This window comes from Mauremys mutica, chromosome 10, assembly GCF_020497125.1.
Source record: "Mauremys mutica isolate MM-2020 ecotype Southern chromosome 10, ASM2049712v1, whole genome shotgun sequence".
NCBI classification, from domain to species: domain Eukaryota; kingdom Metazoa; phylum Chordata; order Testudines; family Geoemydidae; genus Mauremys; species Mauremys mutica.
Genome location: NC_059081.1, coordinates 66,382,262 through 66,403,327, shown reverse-complemented (window position 1 = coordinate 66,403,327; position 21,066 = coordinate 66,382,262). Strand labels below are relative to the sequence as shown.

At 43.1% G+C, this 21,066-nt stretch overlaps 1 long non-coding RNA gene across 1 annotated transcript in view; it reads left to right on the top strand.

Annotated features, from left to right (window-relative positions):
* Positions 1 to 18,181, top strand: part of LOC123378637 — a 37,609-nt gene extending 19,428 nt beyond the window's left edge. The window contains exons 2-3 of the long non-coding RNA XR_006582686.1: positions 3,186 to 3,287; positions 18,095 to 18,181. This is a non-coding gene — a long non-coding RNA (uncharacterized LOC123378637). The remainder of the gene's footprint in view (positions 1 to 3,185; positions 3,288 to 18,094) is intronic.
* Positions 18,182 to 21,066: the final 2,885 nt, after the last annotated feature.

Genomic DNA, 21,066 nt, shown 5'->3' with positions numbered 1-21,066 from the left:
CTCTGTAGGTGCAGAGAATATTTTCTTCATTTCAGTTTATTCAGTTAGTGGAGTTCAATGACTTATTCATTCAAAGTTAAAAATCAACTGGGAATTGAAAAAGCAGGATAGCTTGTTTTCCTCTTACAAAACTAGGTGTGAGAGGATGAGATCTACTAGTTTTAAGGTGATAAGTAACAGTCAGCATGGATTTGTCAAAAACAAATCATGTCAAACCAACCTAATAGTTTCTTTGACAGGGTAACAAGCCTTGTGAATAGGGGGGAAGTGATAGATGGGGTATTTCTTGACTTTAGTAAAGTTTTTGATACTGTCTTGCATGATCCTTTTCATAAATAAACTAGGGAAATGCAGCCTAGATGGAGCTACTATGAGGTGGGTGCATAACTGGTTGGAAAACCATTCCCAGAGAGTAATTCTAAATAGTTCAGTCAGGGCATAATGAGTGGGGTCCCACAGAGATCAGTTCTGGGTCCGGTTCTGTTCAATATCTTCATCAGTGATTTTAGATAATGGCATAGAAAGTACACTTATAAAGTTTGTGGATGATACCAAGCTGGGAGGGGTTGCAAGTGCTTTGGAGGATAGGATTATAATTTCAAATGATCTGGACAAACTAGAGAAATAGTCTGAAGTAAATAGGATGAAATTCAATAAAGACAAATGCAAAGTACTCCACCTAGGAAAGAACAGTGAGTTGCACACATAGAATCATAGGACTGGAAGGGTCCTCGAGAGGTCATCTAGTCCAGTCCCCTGCACTCATCGCAGGACTAACTATTATCCAGACCATCCCTGACAGATGGTTTTTCTAACCAATGATGGAGATTCCACCACATCGCTAGGCAATTTATTCCAGTGCTTTACCACACCGACAGTTAGGAAGTTTTTCCTAATGTCCAACCTAAACCCCCCTTGCTGCAATTTAAGCCCACTGCTTCTTGTCCTATCCTCAGAGGTTAAGAAGAACAATTTTTCTCCCTCCTCCTTGTAACAACCTTTTATGTACTTGAAAACAGTTATCATGTCCCCTCTCAGTCTTCTCTTTTCCAGACTAAACAAACCCCATTTTTTTTCAATCATCTCTCATAGGTCATGTTTTCTAGACCTTAATCATTTTTGTTGCTTTTTTCTGGACTTTCTCCAAAATACAAAATGGAAAATGACTGCCTAGGAAGGAGTACTGTGGAAAGGGATCTGGGGGTCATAGTGGACCACAAGCTAAATATGAATCAACAGTGTAACACTGTTGCAAAAAAAGCAAATACCATTCTGGGATGTATTAGCAGCAAGACATGAGAATTCTTCTGCTCTACTCCGCAATTATTAGGCCTCAACTGGAGTATTGTGTCCAGTTCTGGGCACCACATTTCAGGAAAGCGGTCGACAAATTGGAGAAAGTCCAGAGAAGAGCAACAATAGAATGGACATTTCTTCAAAGTTTATCCGTTCTGAGGCACACCTAGCAGCACCCTAGAATGTATGGTGTGTCTCTGATGAAAGAGTGAACCAGTCCAAAAGACATCGCTGAGCCTGCAGGGAACTGGTGGTGAGGTTTTGTGGCTTATTGATTAAGGCAGGAGGGCCAGTTGGGAGCAAAAGTGATTTTTATTAAGTATTGGAGTATAAGTATTTGAGTACTTAGAGAGATTCAGGGTTATTGTGCTGACTGAGGTTCAGGTTGTAATTTATCTTTTGTCTATTCTTAGTGCAGTGCCAGTTTGTCAGATAAGTTTTATGCTAAAAATATAAGTGATATGGAACTGGATCCTCAATTTATGTAAATCATCTTAACTCAATTGATGTCACTAAAAGCTACAAAAAATTACGCCAGCTGAGCATCTGGCCAATTTTGTATAAAGAAAGTTGGACTACAGAGTGCAAAGTACATATAGCAGTCTTCCTGCTTCTTGTTGTTAATAAATTGTAGCTTTTAGAGCAGTGATTCTAAAAAATCCTACATTTTGTATCATGCATAACAATTTTAAAAAGCCCTTTTTATGTAACCCTTTGCATCCTATTGATTATAGTTTGTGTGGGTGGATGAAACACTGTGGTTTTCGTTTTCATGTATCTCGGATGACAGCTACAATACAATATATTGCTATTGTAAGCTTAAATGTCAAACCTCTGCTTTGTGGCTTCATTATATTTTCTGTTTAAATATCAAAGTGACACAGACAGTGGAAATCTGAAAATGTTAAAGTTTAAGCTCCTCCGCTTTGGTTTCCCATTCTTTGCAATTTACAGTGTGGTCATCACTTTGGACTATGAAGCTATTCTATTCAGTGGCACAATTTGGTAGAGTAAATGTTAGAGATTCAGCTTTTCTTTATCATTATCTAAGTCAGGAGTCAGCAACCTCTCAGAAGTGGTGTGCCGAGTCTTCATTTATTCACTCTAAGGTTTCATGTGCTGGTAATACATTTTAACGTTTTTAGAAGGTCTCTTTCTATAAGTCTATAATATATAATTAAACTATTGTATGTAAAGTAAATAAGGTTTTTAAAATGTTTAAGAAGCTTCATTTAAAATTAAATTAAAATGCAGAGCCCCCTGGACCGGTGGCTGGGACCTGGGCAGTGTGAGTGCCACTGAAAATCAGCTCGCATGCCGCCTTCGGCACCTGTGCCATAGGTTGCCTACCCCGATCTAAGTCTTAGTAACTTGCTATTTAACTGCAATCTGCTTCAGTGGGTGTTAAACATGTTAAAGGATGTGCAATCAAACCCCAAATGTTTAGATAGCTTGATTTTTATTTGAAAAATATATGCTGCTATGCAACAGATACTGTTTTTCCCTGACATTTTAGAAGTGTCTGCAATTTATCACTACTCTGTAGAAAGAATTAGTTTACTGAATTAAGTTAAATTCTTCTGTAATATACAAACAGAAATCTTGTTCAAAATATATTGACATAAGTCCTGTATTGCCACTAACCAGAAATTGCCGCCATGACTGCTGTCTATCCATCCTCTAATCTACAGAGGATTTCATAGTCTCCTGAGCTATGTAATTGTGGAGGCTGATTCCTATTTGACAGGGATTCTTCCATTCAGAAGTGATCACTTATGCGAATTTTGACCATAGATGGCTGCATAAACCTCTGTGTTTCCAAAGGGCAGAATCATATGCTCCACAATGGCTCTAGATTTATATCCTTACAGTTCACTCTTTGGTTCCAGGGAATCCAAACCCTAGAGGTCCCACTGGTGGGGGCATAAAAGGTTGGACAAAAAGAGAAAGAAGGTTCTATTCAGCAAACAAAAGGTGGAGTTGATGGAAAGGTGGGTAAGTGTCCTTCAGACAGAGATAAGTTTGGCTGTTGGAAAAATAGATGGAGTTTCTGCCACAGGTCAGTGATACGGTCCCCATACCTCCATTGCTGTTAGAGGGATTCAGGGGATCTCTTCCCATCTTCCCAACCTCCCAGTTACCGTTGCAAGCATTACATCAAATTCTCTGGCTAAATAATCCCCAATTCCTCTGTCTGACAGAGTTCAATTTCAGAACTGTCATTCAGGGAGACTTGCTCTAGGCCATGCAGCACCTTTAAATATTCTTCCTTTTTGATTGACTGCCCATCATCCAGGGGAGATGCTGAGTATGATCAGTGCACTTGCTGGTGTCTTTACCTGCAGCCCAATTACCATCCATATTCTTCCAACTTAGGATGCTTAGGCTACAAACCAGCAATCTTTCTTCATCTTTAAATAATGAACAAGAGAAAAAGTTAGATATGGCTCGAATATACGGCATGCCAAATATTGTATCACCTTGATCAATTGGTCCTTCAGCCAATCAGAACACGTCTTTCATTCTTCTCATATCCTGGCCTTCCTTCTCCATGTGTGGCCATGCTTTTTCACGATAAAATTTTCCCATCTCTTTGGAGGTCAGCCAAGTGGTCGTTTCAATTCCTGTGGGTACCACTCAGCGACAGCTACAGTCCATCTATTGTCAGTGAGCCTAGCTATATGCCCAACCCATTGCATTTTACTATGCCTGCTCTCAACAACGATGTCCCGCCCTCCACTCTGCTGTCTGAGTAAAATATAATATACTAGGCTGTATATATTATAGTGTATGACTGCAGGAAACTGTAGGATTTAAATATCATCCTCTGCCCACTGTAGAATGATTTCAGAGTCTAATTAAATGCTCAGTTGAGAAAAATCATTACCAGAAAAATAAATGGAGCACCTTGTGGGGGAAAAGTATACCTTTAATAATTACTATTGCATCCATACTGTAAATGAGAAGAGTACAGACATTGGTTGTGTTGTAATTAATGCCAAGCAAACGCTCTGTTTAGCCAATGAATTTACCTTGTTATGAATGTACATACTTTTCAGGCCCAATTAAGTCCTACTGAAGTTAATGGGAGTTTTGTCATTGACTTCAATGGGAGCAGGATCAATCCCTATAGGCTCAGTCCAATTCTCATCGATCCAGATATGATGGAGGTCAGTTATCCATAACAGTTGCATAGAATAACCTGAAACCCCCTCAGTGACTAAATGGAACTTCTAAAATTGAAGCGTGATGCCAATGGAGAAAATTAGACTAAAGAATTACCCTTCGAACAAATATACAGGCTCAGATCACCACATACTCCCTCTGTGGCATGGTGCCAAGCACCCTAATCATACGGGCTGAGGGGGAGGAGATTGTTGGGGGTAGAGTATGCAGAAAGGTGCCTATGCAGGATGTTCTCTGTAGCCATTACTGTCCTCTCTGTCACATTTCTGCATAGCTGGTAGAGGGAAGAGCCATATGGTTGTGGACAGTACTTTCTGCATATTCCCAGCCTTTGCACACTTTGGAGGTAATGACCCTTCATGCCCCACCTCCCTCCCACAAACACAAACTGCCAGAGTTCCTGTGGGGTGAGGAAGAAGAGGATGATAGATCCAAGGCATGGCTTTGTGATTAATTTGTTCCTTTCTGTGGCTTTTAAGACAGAAGAGGAACATAAAGATTTTCATTTCCTTTCTCTCACAGAAAACATTTTTTTATTAAAACGACAACTCCACTAATTTGTATTCCCTGACTGACCAAGTAAAACTCATGGGCCACTAACCCACACTCTTAGGCCTGGTCTACACTAGGACTTTAATTCGAATTTATCAGCGTTAATTCGAACTAACCGCTCAACCGTCCACACCAGGAAGCCATTTAATTCGAACTAGAGGGCTCTTTAGTTCGAATTTGGTACTCCACCCCGGCAGGTGGAGTAACGCTAAATTCGACATGGCTAGCTCGAATTAGGCTAGGTGTGGATGCTAATCGAACTTAGCAGCTCCGGGAGCTATCCCACAGTGCACCACTCTGTTGACGCTCTGGACAGCAGTCCGAGCTTGGATTCTCTGGCCAGCCACACAGGAAATGACCCGCGAAAATTTGAATTCATTTTCCTGTCTGGGCGGTTTGAATCTGACGTTCTGGTTGCACATCGGGGCGAGCTCCGCAGCACCTGCAACGATGCAGAGCTCTCCAGCAGAGGAGTCCGGGCAATCCCAGAATAGAAAGAGGTCCCCAGCATGGAGTGACCGGGAAGTCCAGGATCTGATCGCTGTGTGGGGCGAGGAGTCTGTGCTCTCGGAGCTGCGCTCCAACAAGCGGAACGCGAAGACCTTCGAGAAGGTCTCTAAAGCCATGAAAGAGAAAGGATACAGCCGGGATGCGATGCAGTGCCGCGTGAAAGTGAAGGACCTAAGACAAGGGTATCAAAAAGTCAGAGCGGCAAACGGACGCTCCGGAGCCCAGCCCCAGACATGCCGATTCTACGAGGCACTGCATGCCATTCTAGGTTGGTCTGCCACCAGTGCCCCACCAGTGACGGTGGACGCCGAGGACGGAATAGTGTACCGGGACAGTTCCTCCTGCCTGTTCGCCGATGGGGAAGATGAGGAAGGGTCTTTTGAGGACGGCGCAGGCGACATCGAACCCACTCCCGCTTTCCCTGACAGCCAGGATCTCTTCATCACCCTCACAGAGATCCCCTACCAACCGTCCCCGCCCGTTAACCCGGACTCGGAATCAGGGGAAGGATCAGGCGGTAAGTGCTACAAACAGGGAAACATTTATTTTTTTAAGAAACAGGGATATATATAAAAAATAGAAATACTATATAAAAAATAGAAAAAATAGAAATACTATACAAAAATTATACTATACTATACTATACAAAAAATTTTAAATATGAAACTATACAAACAGCAGGTCTACACATATAGGAGCTATACAAACAGCAGGTCTACACATACAGGAATGGAGCAATAGTCCTCTGGGGACAGTTCAAAAAAGCTCTCAGAGAGCAGCTGGAAAAGCCTCAGCAGGAGGTTCCTTGGTAGAGGTGCCTTGTTGGGTGCTCCGTTGAAGCACACTCTTCCGCGCCAGGCCATCCTCAGGTAAAGGGGGACCATCGCCTCGACGAGCATGGCAGCGTATGGTCCTGGTCTGTGCAGGGCTTCTGTTAGCATCCGCTCTCTCTCAGTCCACCTGACACGCCTCAGGGTGATGTCGTTGTGGAAGTGCTGCATCTAATTAGTGGAATTAGTGTACTGTTACTATTGTGAATGGTAGACTTTTACTTTGCATAAGAATGACCCTCGCTTAACAGAGTTTTACTTTGCATAAGAATGACCCTCGCTTAACAGCCACGTGTTGGAGGCCACAGAGGAAAAGCATACAGTGATCTTTCCCGTGCACTGGCGGGAGGGGCCGCAAAACGGTCATCTTTTCTGCTTTGCACATTGCCTCCAGCAGGAGAGCACAGCTAAGCACTAACTGATAAGCACTCTGTACTGTAAGGCTTACCAGGACTTTGTGCAAGAGGGATGCAGCTGTCTTTCCTCGCTTGTGCGCTATCCAGTGCAATGGCGCCGCCAATGAGAGCGTATTCCGAAATCTCAGACTAGTTCTGAGATCTCATGAGACTTGGTTCCCTCTTTGGTCTTCTTAACTGAAACTGACTAGACTGTGTTTACTGTTGGCAAACATGTATTTGTTCAAGGAAATCACCTACTTTTTTGCATCACACAGCTTCGGCTCCTTCCCGGACTGCCCCGGCATCCCCCTCGCAGAGACTGGCTCAGATTAGACGCCGAAAGAAAAAGACTAGGGACGACATGTTCCAGGAACTGATGGCCAGCTCCAGAGCGGAGGCGGCAGAGCAGAGACAGTGGAGGGAGAGCCTGTGTCAACGGGAGGATAGGTGGCGGCAGGAAGACCAGCAGGCGACTCAAACGCTGCTTGGTCTAATGAGGGAGCAAACGGACACGCTCCGGCGCCTTGTAGATGTTCTGCAAGACCGCAGGCAGGAGGAGAGAGCCCCCCTGCAGTGCATCTGCAACCGCCCTCCAACGCCAGGAAGTCCTGTCCCCCCCTCACCCAAAGTTACAAGAAGGAGGGGCGGTAGGGGCCGTGAGAACTGTCCCTGCACCGCAGCACACCGATAATGTTCGAGACAACTCTCGCGCTGTAAATTTGTACAAGCTCTTTCCTTACAGCATCAACCAGTCCCAACTCCAAGTTCAAACCCCCCACTGTGTACTACATTACTAAAAGCGGTTTGGTGTTACTGACTGTTTCCGTCACGTTTCTCGTGTCAGAAGACTTTCTGTTGTTGTGTGTGTGGGGGGGGGGAATTGTAATTTCAGTGCATAGCCCACAGTGCCATGCTACAGACTTGGCTGCAGGGTCAACTGCAGGGCACACACAGACTGCAGTCACTAGGCACCAGGGACAGTCTGTGTGGTGTATGCTGCCCCGGGTCTTTCCTTGATGTGTATGCTTGTGCAGGGTCCTGGTGCCTGCCGTCCCCGAATGTAAAGGCAGGCTTCCCTTCACATGCACTTGGACCGTAGTCACGATCCTCCCCGGTGCCCTGAGCCCCAAAAAGAGACCTCATCCAGGGGCAGATACTCACCCTTCCCCCACACCCCTCACCCCTTCCAACGCCCAAACCCACAGCCGTCATGTTAACCCCTATCCAAAGACGGCACCCCTTGCCCCTTCCTGCAAACCCACCCATCAGTGCACACCTTACCCAGCACAGAATGCTTCCATGTTTCAACCAGGAAACAGAAATGCAAAGTCAACGAAAGATTTATTATTAATTACTAAAACATGTCCTTAGTTTTAAAACGTCCTTCCGAAGTGGGGGAAACTTGGTTTATGATCAGGCTCTCTTAAAATCAAGTGGACAGTCACAGGTTACCCTGCTCTGCGAGGAAACTCGCTTTCAAAGCCTCCCTGATGCATATCGCTTCCCGCTGGGATATTCTCTCAGCACGGGTGTCTGGCTGATCGTAAACAGCAGCCAGGCGATTTGCCTCAACCTCCCAAGCGGCCAAAAAGGTCTCGCCCTTGCTCTCACAGAGATTGTGGAGCACACAGCAAGCAGCAATAACTACGGGGATATTCTTTTCGCTGATGTCCGAGCGAGTGAGTAAGCTCCGCCATCTCCCCTTGAGACGTCCGAAAGCACACTCCACCACCATTCTGCACTTGCTCAGCCGGTAGTTGAAGAGTTCCTTCTCTCTGTCCAGGGCGCCTGTATAGGGCTTCATGAGCCAGGGCATTAGCGGGTAGGCTGGGTCCCCGAGGATCACTGTAGGCATCTGCACATCCCCAACCGTTATTTTGTGGTCCGGGAAGAAAGTTCCTGCCTGGAGGCGTCTAAAGAGACCAGAGCTCCTGAACACACGCGCGTCATGAACCTTGCCCGCCCACCCGACGTTGATGTTGGTAAAACGTCCCCTATGGTCCACCAGTCCTTGCAGCACCATGGAAAAGTAGCCCTTTCGGTTAATGTACTCGCTGGCCTGGTGGGCTGGTGCCAGGATAGGGATGTGAGTCCCATCTATAGCCCCACCGCAGTTTGGGAATCCCATCGCGGCGAAGCCATGTATGATGACCTGAACGTTTCCCAGGTTCACTACCTTTGAGAGTAGTTGCCCAACGATTGCGTGGGCTACTTGAATCACAGCAACCCCCACGGTAGATTTGCCCACGCCAAAGTGGTTCGCTACTGACCGGTAGCTGTCTGGCGTGGCAAGTTTCCAGAGGGCTATGGCCACTCGCTTCTGCACAGTCAGGGCTGCTCGCATCCGGGTGTCCTGGCGCTTCAGGGCAGGGGACAGCAAGTCACAGAGTTCAAGGAAAGTACGCTTACGCATCCTGAAGTTTCACAGCCACTGTGATTCGTCCCAGACCTGCAGCACTATGCGGTCCCACCAGTCCGTGCTTGTTTCCCGGGCCCAGAATCGCCGTTCCACACCATGAACTTGACCCATTGCCACCATGATCTCCACGGCGCGGCGTACCCTGCTTTGTGAGAGGCCTGCGCCACTCTCCTCACACCGCGCTGCCGGAGCCTCCTCGCCCGATTTCTCAGCAGCTGTCTGTTGCAGAGGTGGACGATAAGGTGCGAGGAGTTGACAACGGCCATAAGTGCAGCGATGATCGCAGCGGGCTCCATGCTCGCAGTGCTGTGGCGTCCGCGCTGTAACTGACCAGAGAAGGGCGTGATCAGATTTCCCGCCGGCGCTTTCAGTGAGGGAGGGCTGTTGTGAGTGACGGTTGAATGATGACAGTTACCCAAAACCACCCTCGACACATTTTTTCACCCAGCAGGCATTGCGAGCTCTACCCAGCATTCCAATGGGCAGCGGGGACTGCGGGAACTGTGGGATAGCTTCCCACAGTGCACCGCTTCCAAAGTCGACGCTGGCCCCGTGAATGTGGACTCAGAAGTTCGAATTTGTGTATTTAGTATGGATACACAAATTCGACTTCATAAGGTTGAATCCACAAATTCGACTTAAGTAGATTCGAAATAGTCCTGTAGTGTAGACAAGGCCTTAGAACCTCATCAAATGTTATTACTTCTGTAGTATAATCTCTACCTTTTTAATACCAATGTAGACCTATGTTCTGTCCTTTAAAATATACTGTAGATTGATTTGCATAACCAAACTGCTATTTAATTATGCATATGTATATTACTTGTGAAACCAGAGACACCAATTAAGAGAACTTAAACTTTTCAGATTAATGATGTTGTACACATTCTGTCATTTATTTCTTTTTTTAATCCCTGGAAACCAAACAAATATTTGAATAAGACCTAGCATGAGAAGCCAGTCAGAGCAGGAGAAGGACCAGTCACCTTTGTTCAGCTAAAGTCTAGCTGAACACAATAGCAGTCCTAAGTAAAACATAGTATATTTATTACAGACCAATCAAGATATTTGTAAATAAACACTGAGTACAAAAAAACTAAGTTCAGTTTCTTCAGGGACTTGATGGCTACGCTTCTTATTAAGTATGCTGCCCCTAATGCCAGAAAGTTAAACCACAGCTTTCCATCACTGCAGATTACAGAAAAAAAGTTTGTTTGCCATCCTCCATGTAAATAGGCTGCAATATTGCAACTGAACTCAACAAACAAAATAGAATAGAAGTAAAGTAGAAATAGAACAGTAAATACTCTCAAATGTATATAATGGAAGATATTTTAAAGTTCCCCCAAATGAATGTGTATGAGAATGGATGCCAATACATACACTATACTAGCATACAACCATTTGAGATGTTATTCTGAGTGTGTCATTAAGGTGTACTTGTATGTCAGAGTGATCATGTGGTTTCAAACTACATTTTGGACCCCTTCATCCCCTTTCAAGCATATCCCTTAGGTGACAGGCCAGACTTCCCTGCACCTCATGACAATGCAGGACAGCTCCATCCTCTGAGAAATGAGAGGTTTTTCCACTCCCTTGACCGCTTGGTGTACTACAAGTCCTTCCCACTAAAGGGAACAATTGCCTGACAGATTGGCAGGGTGAACATGGTACATGCAGAGAGGCCTGTGTGTCTGGTAGCAGCTAGGCTTACACTCCACAGTCCCTGGTGTCACGCCAAGCCTGCAGCCTTGGTCCTTCCTGACCCCCTTTCTGCAGCTCCAATCACCATCCTGGAGAACCTTGCTGAGTTTTTGTTCACGTTTTGGCCCCCACCTGCAGGTTTCTCAGTGATCTGGCCAAGTGTAATCACTCAAGCGGATATTTGGTCAGGTCACGTACGTCAGTCGTGCTTTACTCATTTACCAGTGGAAGATTCTCTCATGAATAATTCAGAAAGGAATAATCTTGTTCATTGAATCGATTTTTTTCAAACACGGAATGAGCCTCGGGAGACGTGCTGACCACAGAATTAACAATTTAAAAACATATTGTGTACCATGCTGGCAAACCCTCTTCTGTCACTGTTAGAAGAAGGAAAACAGACTTTTGGATCCAAACCCACTCCCTTGGAAATTAATGGGAATTTTGACTTTAGATCCAGTGCTGCTCCCACTAATCACCTGCATGTTAGAATTTTCTTCCCATTCATTCTCAGTAACTGAGCACACATTATTTTACTAGAGTTCAGCAAATATCAGCATTTTTTTTCTTAAACAGCCACAGGACATTGTATGAAATGAATATATTTATAAGTAGATAAATTACAAATTTCCTGAGAAATCTGGACACAAACAGGCTTTCTAACTGGTTGCTACTGATGTTATTTTTACCCATGTCAATAACGCTTAGTAAATGCATGAATCGGTCTGTTTTTATATTACATATGCATGAAATTCTATTTTATAGCAATACTAGACAATTCAAGGGATCCATTCCATTACATATGTATGATGTCCCAAAAGTTCTCCTAGTTGGATTAAATAAATAGTTCTAGTTCCAATTTCAGCATTTAAGTTACACAGAAAAACACAATTTGTATTAAAAATTGATTTAGAATGTTGAAGCTGTCCAAAAATCTTAATGGCTGACTATTCTTAAGGCCCAATCCTTCATTTCTTGCTGTCTCAAAATGCTATGGAAGGAATGCATGGGGTGAGCCCTACATGTTGTATGCTAAAGGATTATTTCACTTCTTAGGTAATTTAAATAATTTGGCTTTAGGGGAAGTGATGTCTACAATAGAGCATAGCATATGGTGTGGGGATATTTAGTTTCTATTCCCACCTCTGCCACTAGCTTGTTGTGGTATCTTGGGTAAGTCAGTTAGAGCCACATTTTCAAAAATGTCTATCCGTATGTATGCCTGTTTTTGGAAGCCCAGCCTAAGCCATCTACATTTTTTTTAATTGGGCACCCAAAAATAGAGACAACCAGAATTAATGGACACTTTTGAGCATAATCTCTCTGAGCCGTAACCTCGCAGTACTTACACTTCCCCCTCTGTAAAATGGAGACAGCAATGCTTCTCCAACTTTGTAAGCACTATGAGATCTTCAAATCAAAGTATTTGATGTAAGTGAAGTATTATAAGTATTATGCTCTATAAAACCACTTCATCTGCTCCATAACTACACAGGATACATTACCTGTTTGTTATTGCTTAATTAGTGTTAATAACTAAAGTTCAAAGTTAACATGGACTCTAAAAATCAAGAAGTGACCAATAAAGCTGGCCTTACTACTGGGGGATGACAGTGGCATGGATGGTCTGCAACCAAACTTAGTTCTGAACACTCCTAAACTTTGGAGTGTAATCTTGAAACTAGAGCTGGATCCAAATTTTGCAGTTGTAGTCTATAAATCAAACCCAACCCCCCCAGATCTGGTGTGCCCATCTGTAAATCCAGAATGTATAGCTTTGTAACTTTACAGATTTGCAGCTCAGGCCTATCTTTAGGTTGTTAACCACGACTACATTCACAAGATATTATGCCACTACTTTGTTCATCACAATTAAGCCACCTCAATTAATCTTGTACCTTCAACATCATACATTTGTTAGTAAAAATAAAATATACACCATTTTTTACTATTATGTTAAATATTTTATAACATTCCTTCTACTCCCTGTACCTATGCAAGTGTACATCTGCTGCTGCCTCACCCTAGCTCTTTCTCTCATCAGTAGGGTGACCAGACAGCAAATATGAAAAATCAGGAAGGGGTGGGGGGTAATAGGAGCCTATATAAGAAAAAGACCCAAAAATCGGGACTGTCCCTATAAAGAGTCCAGAGTTGGATGGAATGATCCACTATATTCAGAGTCAAATTCTGCAGTACTGTACTCAGGACCAGCTGCTGGCAACCCCCCGCATGTGCATACAAGTGGAGAGGGCAGAAGGCACCTGTGAGTGATATTGCAACCCCACACAGCATCCTGAGGACTGCTGTATTAAGTTTATGAATAGTTTATGTATGGCTGTGTTCTATTCCATGGGGAAGTGTTACCACAGATCCTACAGGGACTAAAAACAGTGAGCCGTAATTAAAGCAAGTCATTCAACTCCAGAGAGGTACCACCCTTTGGACTGTCTTGCATATACTAGTTCAAACTGCATTTTCCAGAGAACAAGAGACAAAGAAAGGCTTTTGGTATAAAAGTCTGAGTTAAAACAGCTCAGGGCCTTCTTTTTCATTCTGCAAACAGGCAGGACCCTTTGGTCCTAAGGAGACCCCAACCTATGCTGGACGGTTGGAAGGGATGTTGGCTACCACACTCCCCATGTGGAAAATGGGTGATTTCTGATATGGTCAGTAAGTGTGTAGGAACTTTTATCATTTTTGCTTTCTCTGTATTTTTTGTTATCCTGAATAAATGTGCTCTGCTGAGAAACAGCTGTGTGGTAACTTGTAACTGATGATGAACACACTGTATTTGTCCTGGGAGATAAAGCAAAGCCCAGCTGTTGGCCTTAAAACAAACTTGCTTGTTGGTGATATCACTGTGAATTGCAGGGGAGTGTGCAACCTTAAAACCACCTGGTTGGGAGCGGGACACTGGTCTCTGCCCAAAGACAGGTGATGTCTGCAGGCCTGAGACCTCACTGGACGCTCCTGGAGTGGGGGATGCAGCTGCAGTTACCTTGACACTTTTACACATGTGGGGTAGTTGCTGTTGCAGTCCATGTGTTCTTCTGACCATAGGAACTACTGCCCGCTAGAGCCTTGTGGAGTGCACACCACCTCAAAAGGGTCAGGGAAGGACAAGGAAGAAGCTGAGGTCAGGCACAAATGTATCTTCATACTAGCATGTGAGCCTGGCCAGTAATGGAAGGGCGTATATCCAGCACCCTCTTAAAGAACAGAACAGGCATGATGGCTTTGAACCCCCACCCCTACTTAAGCTAAAATGGATAGTTTGGCTCACAGTCCTTGTTCAGTTACAGTCTCATCCTCAACAATCATTTTGTCTATATGTAGATTGCAGGATTTAGCCATATGGGTCCCTTCTAACCTTAACTTTCCTATGACTATCTTTTAAGTAACAAGGGCCATAACTGGGACACTTATTATCCTGTCCAAACTGTCCTTTGTTGGTTAGGCATTATTTTTAAAAATCCTCATTTGCATAAGGAATCTGTACTGCAGCTGTGTTGATTTATAAATAGCATATCAGCAATTCCTCCCTCAGGGGCATGCCCGTAGACACACTGAAGTCAATGGAAAGTTTCCTGTTGATTTCAATGGTCTTTGGATCAGTCCTCGGTTGAATCTTGCTTCTTCTGTCCAAGAAGAGAACATTTACAAAGACCAAACATCATTGTAGCAATTTATTAAAGGAGGGAGTCAAACATTTCCAGTGCTTCTTCCCTTTTGATTTTTGTCTTCCCTGCTGTGCCACTGTCTTTTTAGCATGTCTTTCCATCTTCTAGCAATATCAACATTTCCTTAAAGATGATCTGCAAAAGACTTTTTTTTAAATGGGATTTCCCCCTCCCCCTTTTTTAATATATAATGACTTTCGAATTGTTGGGTTTTTGTTTGGTTTTTTCTCTGGGGTATATTTTATCCTTAGAAAAGTCAAGTTTAATGTTTTCAAAAGGACCTCTGTATGTACCCATTTCCTGAACAGTGGGACTGAGTATGATGAAAGAAAAGCAAGTGGATGTGATTCTTCTGAGTGTCAGCATGTTCAAAAGGGGACGCTGAGCATTAGCAAGAGCACCTATAATATAGAAGATAAGAATGGCCATGGTGTGTCAGACTCATGGTCCATCTTTCGATAGTGGCCAGTGCCAGATGCTTCTGAGAAAATGAACAGATCAGAGCAATTACGGAGTGATCCAGCCCTTGTCATCCAGTCTCAGCTTCTGGCAGTCAGAGGTTTAAGGAAACCTGGAGCATGGGGTTGTATCCCTGACCATCTTAGCTAATAGCCATTGATGAACCTATCCTCCATGAATGTATCTAATTCTTTCTTTGAAAGGATTTTTATGCTAAGAACTGGCATATGGTTGAGATTGACTGACTAATTCGGTGCCAGGTGCGACAGTGCTGGGAATCAACAGCTGGGCCAGGACTATGGTCACTTAAATGCCAATTAATTCCCTCCACGATGGACCTGATGGGGCCTAATTAGTGCATTATAATGGGCTGGGGGAGGACTAATGAGCAAATTGGTCCAGTAACACAGTAGGTAGAAGAAGGCCTAGGAAGGGAGAGCTGGGAAGAGAGAAGCAGGCTAGCAAAGCCAAAACCACAGAGGACTGCTGGATAGAGAGAGCTTTTTCCTCTCCTTGCCTCTCCAGAGAACTGAGGAGTAACTGAAACTGGAGTAATATGGTGTATGGATCAGTAAGTTGGTGGGAAGAGAAAATGTAAATCAGTTTAACAACAGAAGGTGTCTGAGTCTGTATAGACAGAGCAGATGACAGGTGCACCGTGTCACACCAGGATACTGCCAGTACAGTAGTTTTTGTTTATCATGAAAAAAGAAACACAGAAAACAAAGGTCAAATTTCTACAATATTTATAATATAAATAATAATAATAAGTGGGGATATACCAATCTCCTAGAACTGGAAGGGACCTTGAAAGGTCATTGAGTCCAGCCCCCTGCCTTCACTAGCAGGACCAATTTTTGCCCCAGGTCCCTAGGTGGCCCCCTCAAGTATTGAACTCACAACCGTGGGTTTAGCAGGCCAATGCTCAAACCACTGAGCTATCCCTCCCCCCATTTCATCCAATCTATCCAAACCAAAGGTTTGTGCATATCAATTTCACCACTTACAGTGCTGTAGTTTCTGTGAAAAAAAGAGTAAGAAAGAAATGTCAGACATTAGAAAAATGTTAGTCACACAGTCCTTTTAAAGACACTCATAGCAAACCTCAGATGGTCTCTCTCTCTTTCCCCACCCCCAACTGCTATGGAAAAAATAAGTAATGCATAAACTACAATACACTTTTTAAACTGATACTCTAACGCAAAAGAAAATTTTTGTTGGCCATTCTTGCCTCTGTAAAAATGGAAATCCTGATATAACTTTATATGTGGTGACTCTGTTCCTCCTCTCCTCCCCACCCCCTCAATATTACAGTGCCACAATAGGTCTAGGAGTAGAGTTAGTGGTGCAAGTTGGGGTCATGTGGTCGAGGGGTTCCTCAGATAGAGTTCCCAATAAAGATTTTAATCATCCAAGTGCCCATGTGCATAATACAATTTCCTTGAAAATTGGTACTCTGCAACAGGGGCTGTGATATACTTTAGGAAAGTGGGAGAACATCCACTGAGTTGAATGGGTGAGTTCACACCTCTGAGTATTGTGTCAGGGGTATTCCATGGGATGGGATCTCCATGAGAGACTCAGCTGAGAGCATTCCATTGTGCTGAATGGCCCACTTCACTTCTCTGTAATCCTCCTGCATTGCAGGGGATTGTGCAGAACCTCTTTCCCCTACACTAGTCCCTGGGGCTCCCCTCCACCTTGCTGCCTCCAGCTGTTCTCCTTTCAGCCCATCAGTTACCACCTTCCTTCCACTCCATGGCCATTGCAGCTGTAGTGGGGTCATGGAGAAGCCTGGAGAATGGCAGAGGTGGCAGCTGAGTAGCCTCATTTTGCCTCCACATAGGTGTCCACAATCATGTCCCTTTCACTACCACACCTTCCTCCAAAACCAAGGGAAATTCTCTGCCCAAAAAACTTTACCCTGAAACCTTCTTTTTGACTGATGCCCCTGACAGACATCTTCACACTCTATCCTGCCAGGTGATAGGAGCTCTGTGGGGACACAGCACACAGGAATAACAGGAAACTCTCTGGATGGGTCCTCCCTAAGACAAAAGTTATATTTAGGGTAGACTTATAGAAAACCAGCAGGCTACATGTGGCTTATATTCGACCACTTCACTGGCTGTGCACAAGCTACCTTAAGGCATGTCTACTCTATAGTGGCACACCTACAGCTCTGCATCTGTGCCGCTGTAGTGCCATAGTGTAGATGCTTCCTACCTGGCCAGAAGGGGTTTTTCCATTGATGTAGTTAATCCACCTCTCCAAGAGGCAGTAGCTAGGCTGATGGAAGAATCCTTCTGTCAACCCCGGTTTAGATCTGGATAGGTCAGGTTGACCAAACTACAGCACTTGGGGCATGCGATTTTTCACACCCCTGAGCAATGTAACTAGGTCAAGCTAAATTTTATATGCAGACCAGGCCCTGAAGTTGCCTGATACTCCCATTAGACTCTTGTCTGCACTCTCCCCAGCCCTAAACTGCACTGTTTGGAGTGCTACCAGACAGCTGTACATCCCCACAGCTACAATAGACTATTGCACTCTTCTACTTGCGCAGCAGACATAACACAACACAGAACTGAGGGGTTCATGATTCTTTTGAGTGCAGACACACCTCTCCTCATATTGCAGCATGAGCTGTGGCAATCTCCTACCCTCCTACCAATACAGCTGTCCCTAACATGGTGAAGGGCATTTGGAATGCATAGAGACAAATGACAGTACACAATTCTATGGAATATATCACGCCCCATAAAATGGTTCATTTACATAATCATTCTTCATGGCTGTCTTATCATAGGGCAGCCCTGCCTGAAACAGACCTAAAATATATCCCCAGTGACTCCTGCCAACTATACTGGGCAGAGTTGAGATTGCAGCATGGTGGAGCTGGTGTGTACCGTAACTCTGTGCTGTTAAAGCTTTTGGGTAGAGAATTAATTATATATAGTGATCATTAAAGAAGAATAGGAGGAGAGAACATCAGTTTTAGTATTTGAAAAACAGATCAAGAGAAGAAACAATGATTTCTTATTATTCTTTTCGAAGGCAAATGGCATTTGAAAAGTCATGGAAAAAGGAGCCTTAAGGATATTTTGATAGCATATAATTAACTGTAAAGGATTTCAGAGGGCCATCTCTACAGATCGTAAATGCTCTAGGTAACATTTCTGATGGCTTTTTTATATTCATGTGCTGTAGATAAAATAAAATACTATAGCAGGTTTTTAAACTACTTTTTCTGTGTCCCCTCTCCCTCTGAATATGTTCCAAGATTTTTGTTTCTTGAACTAAAATTTCTCACACAGCGTATGTTGCAAGAGGTTTTTAAACAATTTTCCTCCTCCTGTTAGGAAAATGACAATGGTGACATCTACTGTTCAAAGAAAAAGAGCTACTTAAGTGCTAACACCAAATGACTTATCCTTTGTACTTGTTAAGTTATTAACAATTGTATGCACTATAACAATCTGCAAACAAACATGGCATAGTAATAAACTAAAGGATTTAACTAATGCTGTGATATTTTAGTCCTAGTGAATTTTAGGTGCAAACACATTTATGGAGGGTTCTACTCAGCTAATCTAATATGTTACTATAACAAAGGTACATTTAAATTGTACACATTTAGTACAGGTAAACATTTTCTTTCTCTTAGGAGACCTCTAAGGCCACTTAAACACTAATTTCCTTCTAGATTTTAGTTTTTTTTCCTAATTAGGTTTTAAACTGCTCCTTTCATCCAGTTGGTACTGAAATCTTGCTTCTCATGCTGAGAGACTTGATGTGCAGATAGGAAATATGTTTTATTTCCTGAAGCAGAAAAGGAAGAAACTGACGCAACTCACCCGACCCAAAAAAAAGATTGCAAATGAAGATTATAAATGTGTTCGTGACTCTGCTGTGGTATTAATGACATTTAAGTGGAAATTGTGAATCCCTTATTGTGTACGTTTTCTTCACTATCTTATGGTGAGGATAAACTGAAGCAGCAGACAAAAAAGAACACAAGGAGGGAATGGCAAATAACAGTATTGGTAGAGCAAATGAGTGCATATGCATTGTAGAGGTTACAGAATATGCAATATCCACAATATTGAGCATATCATTTTAGTAATTTTTTCCATTTCATTCCTCAAAGTTTTCTTCCAAATAACAACAATAACCATAAATCTGCTCATTTTCTATTTGATGATCAAAAAAATTGGCAGAGTTTGTATGTGCTGAATACATGATTTCTGTCACTCGGTGTCCTTTTATTCTTTGCTTTCTGGGTTTGGGGTGTTTTATTTTTATTGCTGGAGGGTAGAATGTATTGTGCAAATTGTTTGATTTATTGATAGTTCATGGCTTTTTGAGATGCCATATTGAAGCTATGAGCAATTTATTTATTAACTGGCAGTAACAGTTATTTTCATTAGTATTTCTCAGGAATTGCTTCCAAATTATACATCAAAGAAAGGCAGTTAACATGCTGAGATAGCACCCTGTGAATGGTCTTCTGTGATGGGCAGACTATTTTTCTCTTCAACCCATATCTCTATGAAAAGTTGTTGGCCTGGTTTTCCTCTCATGCACAGCTATGTAAATTGGGAGTAACATTATTGAATCCAGACATAAAGTGATCCTTCTGGTCATTTAATCATCATGTATTTATCATGCATATTTAATATTTTAAAGAAACAATGAAGTAAGGACTAGATTGTTGATTTAACTGATGGTCCATGCTGGAGGAAGATGGGAGTGAGCCATGCTAAAGCTCCAGAGGCAATTCTGGCCATTACAGGCCACCAAGCCTAACTTCAGTACCGGGCAAATTGGTAGAAACTATAGTAAAGAACAGAATTCATACACATAGATAAACATGATTTGTTGGGGAAGAGTCAACATGGCTTTTGTAAGGGGTAGTCACCACTCTATTAGAATTGTCTGGGGGCATCAACAAGCATGTGGATAAGGGTGATGCAGTCAATATAGTTAAGATCCAAAAGCTCTTAATGAAACTAAGTAGTCATGGGATAACAAGGAAGGTCGTCTTCTCATGGACCAGTAACTGGTTAAAAGAGAGGAAACAAAGGGTAGGATAAATGATCAGTTTTCACAATGGAGAGAGGTAAACCATGGTGCTGTTCAAAATATTCAGTAATGATCTGGAAAAGGGAGCAAACAATGAGATGGCAAAGTTTGCAGATAGTTAAGTCCAAAGCTGACTGTGAAGAGTTGTAGGGCGATCTCACAAAACCAGGTGAGTGGGCACCAAAATGGCAGATGAAATTGAATATTGGTAAAAAATAATCCCAACTACGCATATGTAATGATGGGGTCTAAATTAGCTGTTACCACTCAAGAAAGAGATCTTGGAGTCTCATGGATAGTCCTTTAAAAACTTCTACACAATGCACAGCAATGATCAAAAAGGCTAACAGTACGTTAGGAAGTGTTAGGAAAAAGAGAGAAACTATCACAATGCCACTATGCAAATCTATGGGGCTCCAACCCTTGAATACAGTGTCCCGTTCTGGTCACCCCATCTCAAAAAGGATATAGTGGAACTGGAAAAAGGTACAGAAGAGGGCAACAAAGATGATCCTGGGTATGGAACAGCTTCCATATGAGGAGAGACTATAAAGATTAGGACTTTTCAGTTTAGAAAATAGATGACTGAAGGCGGATATGATAAATGTCTAAAAAATCATGAATTGTGTTGGAAAAAGTGAATACAGAAATGTTATTTACTCTTTCCCACAATATAAAAACCAGGGATTGCCTGATGAAATTAATAGGCAACAGGCTTAATACAAACTAGACTAAGGCCTGGTCTACACTAGGACTTTAATTCGAATTTAGCAGCGTTAATTCGAACTAACCGCTCAACCGTCCACACCAGGAAGCCATTTAATTCGAACTAGAGGGCTCTTTAGTTCGAATTTGGTACTCCACCCCGACAGGTGGAGTAACGCTAAATTCGACATGGCTAGCTCGAATTAGGCTAGGTGTGGATGCAAATCGAACTTAGTAGC